Consider the following 20,651-nt stretch of genomic DNA (forward strand, 5'->3'; position numbering starts at 1 on the left):
TTTGAGTAAGTTTCCTAGTCTTGATTTATGGTTTTATTTTGCTGTCATCGAGAGAGTGGTTGATATGATTTTTGTCCTTTTTTGTTTGCTGAGGATTTTTTTATGTTCATTATGTGGTCAACTTTAGAGTATGTGCCATGTGCAGATGAGAAGAATGTATATTCTCTTTTTTTTTGAGTGGAGAGTTCTGTAGATATCTAGCATATCCATTTGATCCAGTGTTGAGTTCAGGTCCTGAATATATTTGCTAATTTTCTGCCTCAGTGATATTTTATTCTCACAGGGGTGTTGAAGTCTACCATTATTATTGTGTGGGAGTCTAAGTCTCTTTGAAGGTCTCTAATAATTTGCTTTATGAATTTTGGTGTTCCTGTGTTGAGTGCATATATATTCACAACAGTTAGGTCTTCTTGTTAAGTTGAGCACTTTACCATTATGTAATGCCCTTCTTTGTCTTTTTTTTTTTTTTAATCGTTGTTGGTTTGAAATCTATTTTTTCTGAAATTAGAATTGCAAACCCTGCTTTTATCTTTTTTTCCAGTTGCTTAGTAGATGTTTCTCCATTCCTTTATTTTGAGCCTATGGATGTCATTGCATTTGAGATGGGTCTCTTGAAGATACCATAGCATTGAGTCTTACTTCTTTATCCTGCTTGCCACTCTTGTGCCTTTTATATAGGCATTTAGCCATTTACATTCAAGGTTAGTATTGGCATGTGTGGATTTGATCCTTTCATCACGTTGTTAGCTGTTTATTATTCACATTTGTTAGTGTGGTTGCTTTATAGTGTCTCTGGTCTGTGTACTTAAGCCTGATTTTGTAATGGCTGGTAAGGGTCTTTCCTTTCCATATTTAGTGCTTCCTTCAGGAGCTCTTGCAAGGCACATATGGTGGTAACAAATTTCCTCAGCATTTGCTTGTCTGGAAAGGATCTTACTTGTTTTTTGCTTACGATGCTTAGTTTGGCCAGATGTGAGATTATTGGTTGGAATTTCTTTTCTTTAAGAATGTTGAATATAGGACCCCAATATCTTCTGGCTTGTAAGGTTTCTGCTGAGAGTTCCACTGATAGTCTGATAGGATCCCCTTTGTAGGTGACCTTTTTCTCTAACTGCCTTTTATACATTTTCTTTCATTTTGACCTTGGAGAATCTGATGGTTATGTGTCTTGGGGATGAATTTCTTGTTAAGTATTTTGTGGGGATTCTCTGCATCTCCTAAATTTTAATGTTAGCCTCTCTATCTCATGGATTTTCTCATGGATGATACTCTGAAATATGTTTTCCAAGTTGCTTCCATTCTCTTCATCTCTTTTAGGGACAGAAATGAGTCATGGATTTTGTTTATTTACATAAGACCTATTTCTTAGAGGTTTTGTTTCTTCCTTTTTATTTTTTTTTTCTTGGATCTTGTTAGACTGTCTAATTTTAGAAAACCAGTCTTCAGGCTCTGAGATTCTTTCTTCAGCCTGGTCCCTTCTGCTGTTAATACTTGTGATTGCATTATGAAATTCTTGTAGAATGTTTTTCAGCTTTATTAGGTCAGTTAACGTTCTTTTCTATGCTGGCTATTTTGTCTGTCACCTCATGTCTCATTTTATTATGATTCTTAGCTTCCTTACATTGGATTTCAACATACTCCTGAATCTCAGTGATCTTCATTTCCATCAATATTCTGAATTTCATTTCAGCCATCTCAGCCCAGTTAAAATCCTTGCTGAAGAACTAGTTCAGTCATTTGGAGGAAAGAAAACACTGTTTTTTGAGTTGTCAGAGTTCTTGCACTGGTTCTTTCTCATCTTTGTGGGCTGATGTTCCTTCAATCTTTGAAGTTAATGTCCTTTGGATGGGTTTATTTATTTGTTTTTGGATGACCTTGCCTTGGGGGTTTGATTGTGGTATAAGGTGGCTTTGTTACTAGAAGATTTTAAGGAACCAAGCCTCAGCTCGGGACTCCTGGACTGTGTGCTGTAATTCTAGGGGACTGGAATCAGCTATGGCTTTAATCTCTGGTTACTTGCAGTTAGGAAACTGCTGTGCAGAAGAGGCTGAGGTGCTCCTGGACTACTGGTCACAACACTCCAATGGCTGATGCCAGCCAAAGCAATATGTATAGTGGTGGCTATGGGATCTCTCCTTGTTCACATATGCCAAGAGCAGTGGCAGTAGTAGCATGGCAGGGTGAATGATCATCAGCTGTGGTAGGCTGCTGGAAGGTGCTGGGATGCCAGCCTCCATGCCAGCATTTGTGCCAGCGGCAGTGGTAGTATGGCATAGGCAGCATGCCCCTGCCAGTAACTGCATGCATTCTTGCCCGTGGTAGTGTTAGCACAGGGGTGGGGTGCTGGCAAGCACAGGACTGTGTGCACCTCCTGTGCATGTTCATGCTGGTAGCAGTGACCACACAGGCGCTGTTTTCTGTGCCTGGTTTTGCAAAGGCCGCCCCAGTGCAGTTGCTGGCACAGGTGAGGGTGGGGTTGGAGGGCTCCGTGCCTGCAAATGCTGTGACAGAATGGTGGTGCAATGGAGTGGAGGGGGCACACTCACAAAACCAGCAGCAGCAGTGGCATGGCAGGGTGCATGCACACGTGCACAAGTGGGGAAGGGAAAGCTGTCTGCTCATTTACACATGCACCAGCAATGCAATTTAATGGGAAACCATGGTGAGTACCTATAGGAAAACTGGCAAAGGTGAAACTGCATTTGGTGGACACCACAGGCAAACTCGTGCATGTTTATGGGGAGGGGCTGCTCTGCTGGGGCACTCTGTTAGTCAGGCATGGCCCACCGGCCCAGAAGCTATGATGCAGGCCCCAGGAAGTACCTGTGGCCTGCACTGCAAGCAGATGTGGCAAGGCTGGGGCCCCACGAGAGGCCTGTAGACCAAGGAGTGCCAAGGTCTAACTGATCCTGTCTCATGGGCACCACTGCCTTGCAGAATTCAGGTACGAGAGTTCTGTTAGGTCTAAAGTCTCCTATGGGAGCAAATTGAGCCTAGAGGGATGGACATCCTTGGCCATGCTCCACTACAGATGCTGCTACACCAAACCCTCTGGGTGCTACACTGGCTAGAGTACTGCCCCTGCCACTTTTCTAAGCAGCTTTCCCTGCCAACTCAGGAGTCTGTGGTGGTTGAAGGGTCTCCTCCTGCTGGGATTCTAGAGGCCCATGGCAAAAGTGGGTTGCTCCTTGCCTGTTCAAATTGCCCCCCTCTGAGGGTCAGGAATAAGTTCTGGTGTGTCGTAGCCCCATGCAGGGCTCCCAACTTCCTCCCCCTTCAGCCCAGCCTCTGGGTCTTTCCTCCATCTGCTCTCAATGCCTTCCCTCTGAAGATCTGCTAGGAGTGCGCCAGTCTTCCCGATGTCCCAGTCCCTCAGTAAGAGGTGTTCCTCCGGGCTGCATCTAGTTGGCCATCTTAGAGCAGAAATAGGGTTTTATATAATGATATCTTTTCCTTTGGATAGATGCGCAGTAATGGAATTGCCAGGTTGAATTGTAGTTCTATTTTTAGTTCTATGAGATATTTCTATACTGTTTTCCATAGAAATGGAACTAATTTACATTCCCACCAGCAGTGTTTGAGTGTATCCTTTTATCCACATCCATGTCAACAATTTTTATCTTATCTTTTTAATAAAAGCCATTTTGACTGGTGTAACATGATATCTCAGTGTGGTTTAATTTGCATTTCTCTGATGATTAGTGATGTTGAGCAGTTTTTTATGTGTTTGTTAGCCTCTTGTGTTCCTTCTTTTGAGAAATATCTCTTCATATCCTTTTCCCAGTTTTTAATGTTGTTGTTTGTTTTCTTGTTATTTGAATTCCTTTTAGATTCTTAATATTAGTCCTTTTTTGGAGGCATAATTTGTAAATATTTTCTCCCAATCTGTAGATAATCGGTTTATTTTGTTGATTTTTTCCTTTACTATCAGAATCATTTTATTTATTTATTTATTTATTTATTTATTTATTTATTTATTTATTTATTTTATTTTTGAGACGGAGTCTTGCTCTGTCTCCTGGGGTTGGAGTGGAGTGGCAGGATCTTAGATGACTGTCACCTCCACCTCCCAGATTCAAGTGATTCTCCTGGCTCCCTGAGTAGCTAGAATGACAGGCACCTTCTACCATGCCTGGTTATTATTATTATTATTTTTTGTATTTTTGGTAGAGACAGGGTTTCACCATGTTGACCAGGCTGGTTTTGAACTCCTGACCTCAAGTGGTCCCCCCGCCTTGGCCTCCCAAATTGTTAGGATTACACGCGTGAGCCACCGTGCCCCGCCTAGAATCATTTTACTTTAATTAAGTCCTCTTTATTGTTGTTGTTGTTGCATTTGCTTTGGGAGGCTTTGTTATAAATTCTTTGCTTAGGCCAGTGAACAGAAGTGTTTATCCTGTGTTTTCTTCAAGGATTTTTATAGTTTCAGATCCTATATTTAGGTCTTTAACCCTAATTGGGTTAATTTTTTATATGATGAGAGACAGGGGTCTGGTTTAATTCTTCTGCATATGGCTAGCCAGTTTTCTCAGCACCATTTATTAAATAGGTTATGCTTTTCTGATTGTTTATTTATGCTTATATTATCAAATTTCAGTTGGTTTTGGGTATATGGCTTTTCTTCTGTGTCCTCTCTTGTATTCCATTGATGGATGTGTCTACGTTTGGACAAGTACAACGCTGTGATACTTACTATAGTCTTACAGTATAACTTGAAGTAAGATAATGTGTTGCCTCTGGATTTGTTATTTGTGCTTAGTAGTCCTTTGGCTGTTTAAATTTTTTTGCTTTCATATGAACCTTAGAATTGTTTTTTTCTAAATTGGAAAAATGACACTGTTAATTTGGTAGAAATTACATCGACTCTATAGATTGCTTTGGGTAATATGGGTATTTTAATTATATTGATTCCTCCAATCCATGAGCCTGGTATCCTTTTCAGTATGTTTGTTTATTTTTAATTTTTTATCAGTGCTTTGTATTTCTCCCTTTAGAGATTATTTAGTTCCATGGTAGAACCTATTCCTAGATATTTTATATTTTGTGTGGCTATTGGAACTGAATGATGGTCTATAGAATATGTCGGGTAGGGCCTTTTGTCTTTGCCTCTGTAGCCCTACATGCCTCTTTCAGCAGGTTTTATACTAGTCTGTGCTGTTCAAAGTGCAGGCCAGTAGGTGGCAATTATAGGCAAAAGCCAGCTGTGGCACAAGCAGATGGGTATGTACTTGATCTTTGTCTACTATGGGGTGGTTTCTGTTGCTTCAGGTGATGGACAGGACAGTGGAGTGCCTGGTACCCTGAGCTTCCTCTTCAGTGGGGCAGGAGGACACAGCTGGGCTTGCTCATTAATACCCCAGTAACAAACACAGGCACCAGCCCTAATGAGTATGGCTAGGGAGAGCTCCTGGTGAAATGCACTGAGGTCTTCATGGAGGGTGAGGGGACTGAGCTGCCTCCACATCTTAGAGAGGCAGTAATGTGATCTGTTTCTTTATTATACTCCAGTCCCAGGACTCATGACTATCAGTTCAGATATACACTGTAGTATATTCTAAGATATCTTTTAAGGCTATAAATATTCTTCTAAGCAATTCTTAAGTTGTACTATACAAAGTTTATGTTGTCTATTATTAGGGTTATGGTTAGATTAGGGTTTTCATTTAGTAATGTAAAACGTCTCCTAATTTCTCTGTACTTTTTTTCATTGATCTTGGTATTAATTGGAAGTTTTAAATTATTTGAGTAATTTTTAGGTATCTTACTATTATTGCTTTCTAGTTGTGGTCACACATCATATTCTGTAAGATTTGCTTTTAAAATATTGTGACTTTTTGAGTTTAGTTTTTAAGCATTCTATGTGTACTTAAAAACATTGTATATTCTATATTTATTGGCTACAGGCTTCTATAAATGTTAATTTGGTCAATTTGATTAATAGTGTAATTCAAATCTTCTATATCCTTATATTTATTTGTTCTATACGTTACTAAAAGGGGGGTGTAAAAAATAAATCTATGAATGTGTATTTTCCCATTTCTTTCAATAGAACTGATAGTTTCTGCATCATATATTTTAAGGCTTCATTATTAGGTGAATGCATATTTCAGATTGTCAATTCTTGATGAATTAATTTTTTTGTCATTCTGGTATAGGCCTTTAAATCTCTGTGAATACTATTTCTACTAAAAGTCACATTTTTCTGTTAACATATTAATGCAGACTTTATATAAATAATTTTCATATCATATTTTTCCATCCCTTTGCCTCTAAGCTTTTAGTGTATTTATGTTTAAATACATATAGATAACGTATAATTGGGACTACTTTTACATACTGTCTAACAGTTTCTACTTTTATCCACAGTATCTAGTCAATACATATTTAATATAAAAATTGAGATATTTAGGTTAAATAATACTGCCTTTCCATTTGTTTTGTATTTGTCTTGTTCATTTTTCAGGTCGTTTATTTCTGCAATTTTATGGGACAAGGTCTTCTTCTTTCTTTGTGTTTTAATAAACTTTCTTTTATCTTTTTTTTTTTGTATTACCTTTCTGGCATTACTCTGGGAAATAAAATATACGTTTTTGAATATAAAGTTAATATTGCAACTCTATATATAAAATGTAAGAAATTTTCATTAGTGTAATTGCATTTATACTTCTATATCCTTTGTGCTATTATGACATAATTAACTTCTTTAAATACTTTCTCTTCCCTAAATACATTTTTTAAATTTTCAATTACTAATTTTTGTGGGTAGATAGTAGGTGTATATACTTATGTAGTACATGATATATTTTGATACATGTATGCAATGCATAATAATCATATGAAGGTAAATGGGGTATCCACCACTTCAAGCATTTACCTTTTGTGTTACAAACAATCCAATTATACCTTTTAGTTCCAAAATACAATAAAAATACTTTCTCTTAAAATTATTATTGTGTTTTAAAGGATTTAAAAGTACAAACAGGTATCGTATATATATCCATATATATAACAATTCTTTTGCTCAGTTTTTGTTACTGCATAGCAAAGTTTCCGTCTAGCATAAGGACATTCATTAGCATTTGCTATAATGAAAAGTTGCTACAAGTGAACCCTTTGTACTTCTGAATATGTGACACTATCTTTATTTCACCCTCATTTTCAATGGATACATATTGCTAAATGTAGAATTCTAGTTTGGCAGGGTTTTTTTTCTTTTTTCTTTTCCCAACACTTGAAAGATGTTCCATCATTCACTGGCCTCTATTAGTTTGACAAAAAGCAAACTGCTTTCAAATTGTAATGCACCTTTTTGTAACATCGTCTTTTTCTGATGTTCTATTTTATTCTTACTAGCTTAACTACAGTGTTCCCAGATTCTCAGTGTGTTTGTGTGTTTATCCTATTTGAGGTGCCCTGTGAGTGCCCTTCTATGATCTGTGCATTTGCAGATGCATTATACCACAAAAGGTAGGTTTTACACTATTTTTTTAAAAATCTTTTGCTTATTTTTCAGTTACTTTTATCAGTTCCACTTTTCTCTTTTCTTCTTGTGATATTCATTTGTACATGTGTTAAACTAAGAGATATTGCCCCACAGGTCAATAAAGCTCTGTTTAATATTTTTCTTTAATGTTTTACGTCCTATTAATCTGTCTTCAAGTTCACTGATTTCTTTTTTTAGTCCACAATCTTTTGCTAAGAATCTTTTGTGATTCTTTTTAAACATTTTGATATTTTACTAATCAACTATAGGATTTTTATTTGTTTCTTATTTAATGTTTCTAGTTCTATGAGATTTTTCATCTGATTATTCACTGTGCCTACCTTTTCTTATTTACTCGATTATATTTAAAACAGGCATTTTAAAGTTCTTGTCTGCTTATTCTAACTTACAAGTCATGACAGAATTGGCTCTTATTGACTTTTATTTCTCTTGTTTAAGGATAATATTTTCTTTATTTCTTCACATGTCAAGTAGATTTTAATTGCATACCAGGCATTGTTGATGATACGTTACAGATAATTTGTTTTTTGTTACCTTTTTTTGAAAAGTATTTACTTTTGCTCTAGCAGGAATTGAATTTGAACTACCAGTAGATTTCTCTTTATCCTGTTAGTCATCATCATCATATTTTTTTTTTTTCTGGAGCAAGTCTACTGCAGTCTTGCTTAGTTCTCTGCAGTTCTGCTTAGTTCTGTGATACTGGCTTTACTCTATAGCATGTTCCTTATTTTTAAAGTTCTGGTCTCAGCCAAATGCTCTCTTATTCAGAACATGGTAGGCGGCCTAAAATTCCAACTTCTTTCAGCAACATGTTACCTTAGGAATCTTGATTTATTTTTTATCCCAGCAACACCTACTCTCTCCTCAACCTTGCAGAGCCTCACCCTGTGAACGAACACTGCAGACATTAATCATGAACTCATGTGGAAGCCCTTCTTGAATTTTTATCTAACCTAACTTCCTCAGCAACTCTTTTCTCTTCAGAATTCTGCCTATGAGTTTCAGCTGCTTCAGTTTCCGGGGAATCCTCTCGATGCCTACTAACATTAGAGAGATCATCACATTCTCTTGGGCTTCTCTCCAGGGGCCACAGTCAGAAAAGCGCTCCCAGGCACAGAGCTGGGTAAAAATCTCACATATTTCCCTTATATAAAGAATTCCGGTCCTGTATTGACTCTTGTCCAATGCCTAAGAAAGAGTAGCTACATATATTTTGTCTAATTCTGCAGCATTTTAAAAATTTTTCAGTGGCTAAGTCTTGTATCAGTTATTTTATTTTAGGCAAAGGTCAGCTATGTTTTTGAGTTTTAAAAAAATGGCTCTAATTGAATATCTCACCTGCTCTTTAGGAAAATTTTCAAAGGAGTTAAGGCAGACTTCCTTCCCTAATATACCTCTACTTCAAGATTAAAAAATGGAGACGCTATCATAGTTGTTTTCGATATAGTATTTAAATACATGTGAAGTTCTTACATTTCTTAAAATTCTTAAATTTTAATCCGTAATTTTTTTTCATATATTCATTTGCTTTCTCTAGTACACCGTAGTGTTCTCTGCATGTGCAACACACTGTCATCTACAAATCATAATGGTCAATACTTTCATCAGAAATGATTTTAAACATTCAATTGCTGAACTTTTTACTTAATCTTCTTACTTTCTTCTAAATGTATATGTAATTAAGGCATCCTTAAAATACTGGCTTTCTCACTATCACTTTTTTAACTGTTCTATTTTTTAAGTCTCTGACAGAAACAATAATTATTAAACCACACAGTACAGGCAGAGATGCTTATTTCTTTTTAAACATCTCTTACAGTGAAATAAAATATCTATATTAGTGTTATAATAAAAATGTGAAATTATTGAAAATGTAAATTTTCATGTTTGTGTATGAAATTTGAGATGATGACCATATATTTTGATTATTTTTTCTTATTCAGTGAGTTGTTTTCTGTCTTTATTATTTTCATGAACTGCTCCTTCTTTTATTTTATCCCTCCAGCTATTAGCAACCTAAGACATTATAAATCGTTATAGTTATTTTATTTGTTATTTATTAAGATAACAGCAAATTTCTTCTGTCACAAAATTCCTCCTCTCTTGCATATTCAGAAAGACTCTTAAATTCCATCACAAACAAAAAAATTTGTCCTTGGTAAAGATTACACTCAATGCAAGTGGTCTGCAAATTGTATCCCCAAAAAACTGTAGGAGGTAATTGCAATTTCCCTACAAGTAAACAAATTCTTCTCTCTCATACCCTAGTTTCTAGGGATTTACTGTCAGTAGGTTTCACAGCATTGAGCTAGAAATACATAATGAAAGGGAGGAAATAAAGAACCATTTAACTTATACTGATCAAGGAATAGAATCATATTTTTCTGCACCACTGCTATTTCTCAGCAGGTTACATATGTACAGGCTGATATACATTCCAGATCCCACAGGCTCTTGAAACTTAAAGACCTTAGTGTCCTTGGCCTGCTTATGACTTACAAGAGATATAAATATAGTTTGGGGATTAGGGATAGAGGCATTGCATGTTGCAAATTTTAAATTGTCAATTAAACAGCATCATTGAATTCTGAATGGAACTGCCAAGGGCATGTTCATCTAAAAAAGGATGGATTAACATGGGCAGTCCCCAATGACATTTAAGATACATATCTGTGATTTAGGACACTTGAGGATGTGTATCTAAACAATGTGACCACATTTAAAGTGTTGAAAGCAATTTTTGTCTTAGTAAACTGAAAAATCCTCAAATAAAGTAAAACTCTCAAGATATACTTAACTTTATTAACTGTTTGTCAGCAGCATTTGCATTCACTATTCATACATGTGATATTAAGCAGATACAAAAATACAGGTCCCTTGGCTATAGTTGTATTGAATATAAAAATAAAAGACTGACTGCCATTTCCGTGCTTCTGTGGCCTTGTTGTTTGATGGTTTATTTGCTTTCATGGGAATAGAGATTAGCAAGTAGAAAAGTATAAACTATTTAGCTGAGAAAGATTTTGGAGTGTTTCATGTTTCTACTTACTATTCATACTAATTGTGTTTTCTTTCACAAAGAGATACAATAAATAAAAAAACACAAAAAATAACACCTGCAAAATCAAAATCATAATCTGTGAGCTTCTAAAAAAGGCTAAAAGTTTTCCTGTTTTATTCTCTTAGGAACTTCTAATACCATTTTTTCCATGAGTTGAAGAAAATTGATAATGTTTATTTTTAACAATGTTAATTAAATTTTCACTTTTATTTATATAATTCATTGACATCACAATGATAGAAATAATACATACATGATATAATAATCTATGTCATGTGTGCACACACACATGCACACACATACACACACACACCACAATGTGATGAATTATTTGCTCTCTGCAGTGAAAAGCATTAATACATAATTAAAGCAATTTTCAGGATTATGAAAACGCAATTCTTAATAAAAATCAGCTTCAATATTTCAAAAATATATTTTTATATTCATGTAAAGAACATTGATTTCTTTATATTCTAATGTCTAAGATTTATAATGCCTCATGAAATCAAAATTTTTGGGAAAAGTGTTTTACCTTAGAAATTTCTGAAAAGTCAGGCTTAGTTAATTTATAATGTTGGCATTGATGACAAAACAAGTATGATCTTTCAGGACTGTAACAAAAAGCTAGAGAGGTCACTGAAGAAAGAAAGCAGTGATGATCTTTATTTATAGAACATTAGACTGCATCTTTAGCTTTCCCCATTAAACCACATCCTGTTGTTTACACACTGATAGACACTTGTCTCTGTGACTTTGGCCACATCTTATGACCAGCTTTTACCAATAGAATGCAGCAACATTGACACTCCTCCGGTTTCAGAATAAAAACTTAAAAGTCTAGCAGTTTCTGCTTTTCTTGAAAGCCAGCCTATTGTAAGAAGTTCAACTACTCTTAGATCACCATGTTGTGAGGAAGCTCAGGCAGCAGCAAAGTGATTTACAAATGGTGGGGAACTAAAGCCCTTTGCTACTAGCACCAACTGAATTCTCAGCCAGAAGCCAGGATCAGTTATCAGTCATGTGAGTGATGACATTTTAGACTTTCCTTTCATGCCACAGCCTCAGCAGAAATGATGCAATAAAACAGTAGAACTCACTAGTCAATCCAAAAGAACTGTCATAAATAATACATTGTTATTTTAAGCTACTAAATTTTGGATTGGAAAAACTTTAACAATTGTCATAGAGAAAAAATACAGATACAGTTACCATATTCGTTAAAAATTTGCTTCAATTCATTTTAGTTGAAGCATTTAAGTACCAAACACACAGGAATTTTACCAGAAGGCTTCAGGCCTACCAAAACTTTTCTTGATGCCTGAAGCCTTACAAGAGCCAGATAAATCAGGGTCACCTGAGAAAAATGACTGTGGCCTGGGTTAGGCTAACAAAACATTTTTGTGCTTACTGTATGAAAGGAACAGCAAGATACAATAAAATGTAATTTTAGGAACAATTTGCTATCCTCCTCTAAATATTCAAAAAATTATTTGCTTATAAACTTTTGCTAGAAATGTTTATTCATAACAATTTTTCAAATGAGAAACAAAAGATCTTCAGTTTAAATTTATAATTTATATATTTAAGTTCAAAACAGTTTTGTCATTCATTCTTTAGCCTTCCTCCAAGCTCTAGAGCCCAATACTTACATAACTGCAATAATTTCTCCACCTACCCTTCTTCCCATCAACATTCATTTTTGTATATCACTAAGTTAATCTTTATGTAGATAACATCTTATCATGGTATTTTGTTTGCCCAAAGACCTATACTAGCATCCACTTTATCACAGAATAAAATCTAAAATCATGTGTAAATGGTCACATGAGTGATATATATATGTATATATTTTTATATATAGTGGTGTAATATATAAATGTGTATATCTTATGTGTGTCTGAGTGTGCATACATACCTCTATTGCCTTCACAGTAAAGTCAATTCAAACAAGAACATTGGGGCTTCTTGCTGTTCTCTGAACATAAAAGACTCATTTTCACATTTTGTCTTGTCTTTGATTACAACTCATCCTTTAATTAAAATATTCTCCAACAAGGCATCTTGTTGCTACCTGTCAAAAACATTTTGTGGTACACAGTGGTCTTCAGTTAAGGACCCTTAAAAGAAGGAAGAAAATCAGTGTAACCACAGTACATTTAAATTTGATTTTAAAAGTCATAAATTCAAATATATGAAAATGATAGAATTTCCAGAATATTGTATGCATTGCTATTGTCAAATAAAGTGTTTGGGTAAGAATTTAAAGAGCATCCAAAGTAATCTAAATATCTACTGATTTTTAAATCCACCCTTACACATTTTAAATATAAATATGTTTCTCCCTAATAATTAGAATTTTGCATCATAGTTTACTCATAAATTCATATTTCTGCCTCACTGGTCTCACAATATATGTTTTCTAATATTATATAGTATATTTTTACTTGAATTGTAATTAAAAAATAAAGCACAAGCCTTCTACTCTGTCATGAAGAAGTAACTCGCAGGAGATTTGTCCTCTCATCATTAAAAAAATAGATAAATGAACACAATTTTAAAAATAACATTGGACATTGGGTATTGCAAGTGTGTAATACCTGGATAAAGAGAAACAAAGGGATTTTCTAGTAATTTAAAAGTAAAAATAATAAAAAGTCAACTATATGATGTCTACAATTAAATGCATTTATTATTTAAATTAAAATTTAGACTTTACAAATGGAAGAAAAATTGTTTAAACTCTAATTATGAGACATCCAAACTCACCATATTAATGTAAGACAAAATGGCAGTTACGATATAGTACCAAGATAAAGGAGTGTTTAGTGATAAAAGAACTAGTTTCAAAAGTATACTCTTAAAATATGTAGAAATACAAAATGTGTGTATACAAAACAATAAAGGAAAATATAAGAAGAAAAACTTGAGACAACTTTCAGGACAAATGGAAAAATCCATAATAATTGTTGAACAACTCAAAATTCATCAGTAGAAGTAGACCAATAACTAATAAACATATAGAAGACCTAGACAACACTATCAACAATTAGACCTACTTGACATTTGTAGAACATCATAGCCAACAACAGAATTCACAGTCTATTCAATTGCATATGGAACATTTACCAAAGTATATTATATTTGGAGTCAGAGAACAACACATTTTAAAAATTTGAAATAATACAAAGCATGCTCTCTGATCAAAATGAATACAAATTAAAATCAGAAACAATAATGAATCTATATTATTCACAAATATTTAGAAATTAATACTCTTCAAATACATTTCATATAAGAAAATCATAAGAAAAATTAGAAAACATTTTGCATTAAATGAAAATAAATTCACCAAGATATATTTGTGTAACACAGCTAAAACAGTGCTTAGAAGACAGTTACAGCTTTAAATATTTACATCTGAAAAGAAAAGTGGTCTAAAATCAATGTCCTAAGCTTCCATCTTGAGACTCTAGAATAAGACAATCAAAGTCAATCTAAAGCTAGTAGAAAGAAGGAAATAATAAAGCTGAGGGTATAAACCAACCAAATGGAAAACAGAAAAGCAATAGAGAAGAAAAAAATGAAACTAAAACAGGTTCATACTTAAAAAGGCAACAAAATTTATAATATTCTAGCTAGACTGATAAAAAGCAAAATAAAAAGGACAGTATCAAATTTAAGAGAAGCCATCACTTCAGATTCTTCAGACATTACAGTGTAGAAAGGCTGTATTGTGAATAATTTTGTGGTAATAAATTCAACTACTTACATGAAAAGTGCAAATTTCTTGGAAAGCACAAGTTGTCAAAATTGTCAAAGAATAAACAAAAAAGCTGAATTGCCCTATATGTTTTATAAAACTTGAGTCTGCAATTCACGATAGTCCTTCAGAGGACACTTTGAGTCCACATGGCTTTTTTATTGAAGTCTATCAACATGAAAAGGGACATAGTGCCGAACCTACACAAAATCTTCTGGAAAATAGAGAAGGAACTACCTTTTAGCTCATTTTATGATGTCATTGCAAGAAAAGATAGCTACAGGTCAATATTTTTTATGAACACAGATGCAAATATCCTTAATGAAATATTAGCAAATTTAATCCAACAATATATAAAAATATCGTACATCTTGACTAAGTCAAACTATTATTTCAGCAACTGCAGAAAAAAACATTTCACCAAATTGACCACTCTACCTTGACAAATGCCAAATTTAACAAATAGCATGAAAAGTATATGCAAATCTTACTGACCTATGTATAAATAAGCAGGTGTAATGTAAATTAATTAATTAAGATTTTATTTATTGTATTTGAAATTTTCACGTTATTTTCAAAGTTAACTTTTAGTGAATCTCAGATCAAATTTCATTAGGGGCTGCAGGATGTTATTTCTTATAAATATTAATCACTTATAATTATGCTTTAAAATATACTAAAAGTATGAATCATTCATGATTATTTTGAAACCATTGATGGCAAACAACAGTAAATATTTCAACCAAATAGAATTATGAACATATATTTATTAAAGCCAAAAGAGAAAATTAAGCTTTTTATGATATGTAACCAAATATCACAAATAAAAAAATCCTAATGTCTCAGATTTAACATAATTTTCAGAAATACCAATAAAGTGCCAAGGTGGCTCAACATATCCCTCTACTAAGAGCTCAAAACTTTATTAAATGAATACTATAATGTAAACTCCTTGAAGACACAAATTGCATCTTTTATAACCTCCTATCTAATTATAAAACAACATAAGTACTGAACGATTTTAAAGCTACAGCTTAATCTAAAACCATATAACGCAATTTCATTTGTTTACTTTGTTTTGATTTGATTCTTTTTAAAATATTCCAAATAGAAAATCCATTTAATTCTAGAATAAACCTCACTTGCATCTTGTGTTGTTTACTAGTCTGTGACTTGTTGCTGGCTTATCTTTTATTCCGTGGATTTAATTCTATCCAATAGGCACCTGAGCACTCACGATATATTGAACAGGACACTACCTTTTATTCCAGTGGGCCCCTAAGTTGCTTGCTATATTAAAGTTTTAGCAAGAGCTTGGGAAAAAAAAACACTTTGACTTCATCATTATTTTTAAATCATAGAGCAACAACCTAAATGTTCATGAAGTTGTACAGGAGATGAAATATGACAAAACAAAGCAGCCCCAGGGAATTTGTAGTCAAGTAGCTCTGACATTTCTAGTATTAAACAAAACAAAAGCATGACTTGTCTAGTTTCTTTGATGTTTACCTAAGAGATGTAATTAATGTTTTCATTCAAACACTTTTCACATGATTTAGCACAGCCTGATGCACGATTTTAAATTCATCTGTACACGACACAATTGTTGTAACCTGATTTACCCTGTGCAAGCCAAAATATAACTGCAGTGATGCTTACAGAGTATGCATTCTTGTTCCTGAGACATTAGTTTCTTCATTTCCCCCATTGACTATTTGATTACAAGCAGAGAGGAAATTTTGTATTCTGTAGATAATTGAAATTTATAAACTGACAGGTAAATAAGTTTACAATATGAAGGGCAAGGAAGGAATTCTGAGAGAAATGGAATATTTTAAAATAAACTCAACCCTTCACTTCCACCTTTTCTATTCTTCTCTGCTTAGAAAACAGTACTCCATGGAAGTTGCCCGTTAAATTGAACCACGTATCATAACGTACTGTTCTGGCCAGGCCAGTCACTGCCTAGGCAGCCAAGAGAAGATTTCCCACTGCACCTTCAAACTGCATGACAAGTAAAGAATCACCCTGTCAGGATTTCACCCTAGCTCACCCAAATTGACAAAAATTTTCTGAATTACACTCTTCCAGGGCTCCTGCATTGACAGGAGGCAGTCAAGCCTGACAGCCCTTTCCCTCTTGACTGTTATCGTGAAATCAATTGCACAGCCTGATGCACAGAATAATGGCTGTGGACAATTCTGTAGGAGTTGGCCCATCTGGTCACTGAGGAAGACAGCATTGCCGGCTTCCTATTGATCTGGGAGGAGCGTGCTGCTACACAGAGGTGACCTCCATCTCTCCACCTGGCCCTGCTATTGAGGAAATCAGTTTCACAAGTGTGCTCATTCAAATGAAAACAATTTTGAACCAAGGCGTATCTATCTTTGTTTTTAATTAAGAGCTCATGTCTCTGTGGGATTAAATAGTGAGGTATAAGCAAAAGAAAGGGTATGAATTTTATGTATCCGGAAACTCATTTTGGGTAAGTCCCCTAGTTAAAGCCTTGCAAAGATTAGACATTTAAATAAAGGAAAAAATGAAGTTGCCTACTTTATGAAACCCCATATATGCCACCTTTGAAGAAAAATATATTAGTGAAATATTATTTTTATTAGCAAAATTGACTAATGTTACTGCACAATTATTTCCCAAGTTGGTTCTCCCAGCTAAATGATCGATTTATACTTAATTGTTTGAAGTGGATTGCACAGCCTATCTGTTATACATTTTAAAAGAATTACATTACTGGTGAATTATAACAAATGGACCCTGAGTCTATGACAGCTACAAAGTGCCCCTGACTTCTTTACTGGAAAGCAAGAAGAAAGCAAGAAAACAAGAATGTGAGAAAATCAAAAATCAAGAAAGCAATAGTGCTTCTATGCTCAGACAAAAACCTGCACATGGATGTTTTTAGTAGTTTTACTGTAAAAACTTAGAAGCAGCCCAGTTGTCCTTCAGTAGGTCAATGTATAAATAAACCATGGTACACCTAGAAAATGGGATATTATTGTGTTGTAAAAAGAGATGAGTTCTCAAGTCTTGAAAAGACATTTAGGAGCCTTAAATGCATATCACTAAGTGAAAGAAACTAACTTGAAAAGGCTATGTACTATATGATTCCAACAATATGGCATTCCGTAAAAGGAGAAACTCTGAAGACAGTAAAACATCTGTGGTTGCCAGAGGCCAAAGTTGAATATTCAGAGCACAGGATTTTTAGGTCAGCAGAACTACTCTGTATGATATGATAAGGATGGATGCAAGAATGTGAGAAAATGAAAAATCAAGAAAGCAAAGATAGCAAGCAAGCAAGAAGACTGATTTTTATATTTTTTTCCATTTATTTTTATTCTGCATTTTTTTTATTATTACACTTTAAGTTCTGGGATACATGTGCAGAACACGCAGGCATTTACATAGGTATACATGTGCCATGGTGGTTTGCTGCAACCATCAACCCATCTTCTACACTAGGTATTTCCCCTAATGCTATCCATCCTCTTCCCCCGACCCCCTGACAGGCCCTGGTGTGTGATGTTCCCCTCCCTGTGCCCATATTTTCTCGTTGTTCAACTCCCACTTAGGAGTGAGAACATGCAGTATTTGGTTTTCTGTTCCTGTGTTAGTTTACTGAGAGTGACGGTTTCCAGCTTCATCCATGTCCCTGCAAAGGACATGAAGTCATTCTGTTTTATGGCTGCATAGTATTCCATGGTGTATATGTGCCACGTTTTCTTGATCTAGTCTATCACTGATGGGCATTTGGGTTGGTTCCAAGTCTTTCCTACTGTGAACAGTGCTGCAATAAACATACGTGTGCATGTGACTTTATAGTAGAACTATTTATAATCCTGTCGGTATATACCCAGTGATGGGATTGTTGCATCAAATTGTATTTATAGCTCTAGATTCTTGAGGAATTGCCACACTGTTTTCCACAATGGTTGAACTAATTTGCACTCCCACCAACAGTGTAAAAGCATTCCTATCTCTCCACATCCTCTCCAGTATCTGTTGTTTCCTGACTTTTTAATGATTGACATTCTAACTGGCGTGAGATGATATCTCATTGTGGTTTTGATTTGCCTTTCTGTAATGACCAGTGATGATGAGGTTTTTTTAATGTGTTTGTTGTCCACCTAAATGTCTTCTTTTGAAAAGTGTCTGTTTATATCCCTTGCCCACTTTCCAAATGGGTTATTTTTTGCTTGTAAGTTTGTTTAAGTGCCATGTAGATTCTGAATATTAGCCCTTTGTCAGATGGATGAATTGCAAAAATTTTCTCCCATTCTGTAGGTTGCCTGTTCACTGTTCACTCTGATGATAGGTGTTTTTTTTTTTTTTTTTTTTTTTCTGTGCAGAAGCTCTTTAGTTTAGTTAGATCCCATTTGTCAATTTTGGCTTTTGTTGCAGTTGCTTTTGGTGTTTTAGTCATGAAGTCTTTGCCCATGCCCATGTCCTGAGTGGTATTTCCTAAGTTTTCTTCTAAAATTTGTATGGTTTTAGGTCTTACGTTTAAATCTTTAATCCATCTCTAGTTAATTTTTATATAGGTGTAAAAAAGGGGTCTAGTTTCAGTATTCTGCATATGGCTAGCCAGTTTTCCCAACACCATTTATTAAATTGGAATCCTTTCCCCATTGCTTGTTTTTGTCAGATTTGTCAACGTTCAGATGGTTATAGATGTGTGGTGTTATTTCTGAGGCCTCTGTTCTGTTCCATTGGTCTATACATCTGTTTTGGTACCAGTTACCATACTGTTTTGGTTACTGTAGACTTGTATAGTTTGAAGTCAGGTAGTGTGATGCCTCCAGCTTTGTTCTTTTTGCTTAGGATTGCTGTGGCTATATGGGCTCTTTTTTGGTTCCATATGAAATTTAAAGTAGTTTTTTTCTAATTGTATGAATAAAGTCAATGGTAGTTTGATGGGGATAGCATTGAATCTACAAATTACTTTGCGCGGTATGGCCATTTTCATGATATTGGTTCTTTCTATCCATGAGGATGGGATGTTTTTCCATTTGTTTGTGTCCTCTTTTATTTCCTTGAGCAGTGGTTTGTAGTTCTTCTTGAAGAGGTCCTTCACATCCCTTGTAAGTTGTATTCCTAGGTATTTTATTCCTTTGTAGCAATTGTGAATGGGAGTTCACTCATAATTTGGCTCTCTGTTTGTCTATTATTGGTGTATAGGAATGCTTGTGATTTTTGCACATTGATTTTGTACCCTGAGACTTAGATGATTTGTTCATCAGCTTAAGGAGTTTTTGGGCTGAGACAATGTGGTTTTCTAAATATACAATCATGTCATCTGAAAACAGAGAAAATTTGATTCCTCTCTTCCTATTTACATACTCTTTATTTCTTTCTCTTGCCTGATTGCCCTAGCCAGAACTTCCAATACTATGTTGAATAGGAGTGGTGTGAGAGGGCATCCTTATGCCAGTTTTCAGAGGGAATGCTTCCAGGTTTCCCCATTTAGTATGACATTGGCTATGGGTTTTTCATAAATAGCTCTGATTATTTTGAGATGTATTCCATCAATACCTTCTCCTCGAGAAGAACAACCCCAAGACACATAAATTTCCCTCAAAACACTGCTTTAGCTGTGTCCCAGAGATTCTGGTACAATGTGTCTTTGTTCTCATTGGTTTCAAAGAACTTATTTATTTCTGCCTTAATTTCGTTATTTACCCAGTAGTCACTCAGGAGAAGGGTGTTCAGTTTCCATGTAGTTGTGCAGTTTTGAGTGAGTTTCTTAATTCTGAGTTCTAATTTGATTGCACTGTGTTCTGAGAGACTGTTATGATTTCAGTTCTTTTACATTTGCTGAAGAGTGTTTTACTTCCAATTATGTGGTCGACTTAAGAGTAAGTGCTATGTGGTGCTGAGAAGAATGTATCTTCTGTTGATTTGGGGTGGAGAGTTCTGTGCATGTCTATTAGGTCTGCTTGGTCCAGAGCTGAGTTCAAGTCCTGAATATCCTTGTTAATTTTTCTGTCTCATTGATCTAACAGTGACAGTGAGATGTTAAAGTCTCTCACTATGATTGTGTGGGAGTCTAAATCTCTTTGTAGGTCTCTAAGAACTTGCTTTATAAGTCTGGGTGCTCCTGTATTGGGTACATATATATTTAGAATAGTTAGCTCTTCTTGTTGCATTGATCCCTTTACCATTATGTAATGCCCTTGTCTTTTTTGATCTTTGTTGGTTAAAGTCTGTTTTATCAGAGACTAGGGTTGCAACCCCTGCTTTTTTGTTTGTTTGATTTTTTGCTTTCCATTTGCTTGGTAAATATTCCTCCATCCCTTTATTTTGAGCCT

General features: G+C 34.8%; 1 long non-coding RNA gene across 3 annotated transcripts in view; it reads left to right on the top strand.

Moving 5' to 3' along the window:
• Window positions 1-7,354: 7,354 nt before the first annotated feature.
• LOC131383721 (uncharacterized) overlaps window positions 7,355-20,651 on the top strand; it is a 112,181-nt gene continuing 98,884 nt past the window's right edge. For all 3 annotated transcript variants that reach the window (XR_009213958.1, XR_009213956.1, XR_009213959.1), the window contains exon 1: window positions 7,355-7,467. This is a non-coding gene — a long non-coding RNA (uncharacterized LOC131383721). The remainder of the gene's footprint in view (window positions 7,468-20,651) is intronic.

The sequence above is a fragment of the Hylobates moloch genome, unplaced genomic scaffold, assembly GCF_009828535.3.
Source record: "Hylobates moloch isolate HMO894 unplaced genomic scaffold, HMol_V3 SCAFFOLD_6, whole genome shotgun sequence".
Lineage (NCBI taxonomy): Eukaryota > Metazoa > Chordata > Mammalia > Primates > Hylobatidae > Hylobates > Hylobates moloch.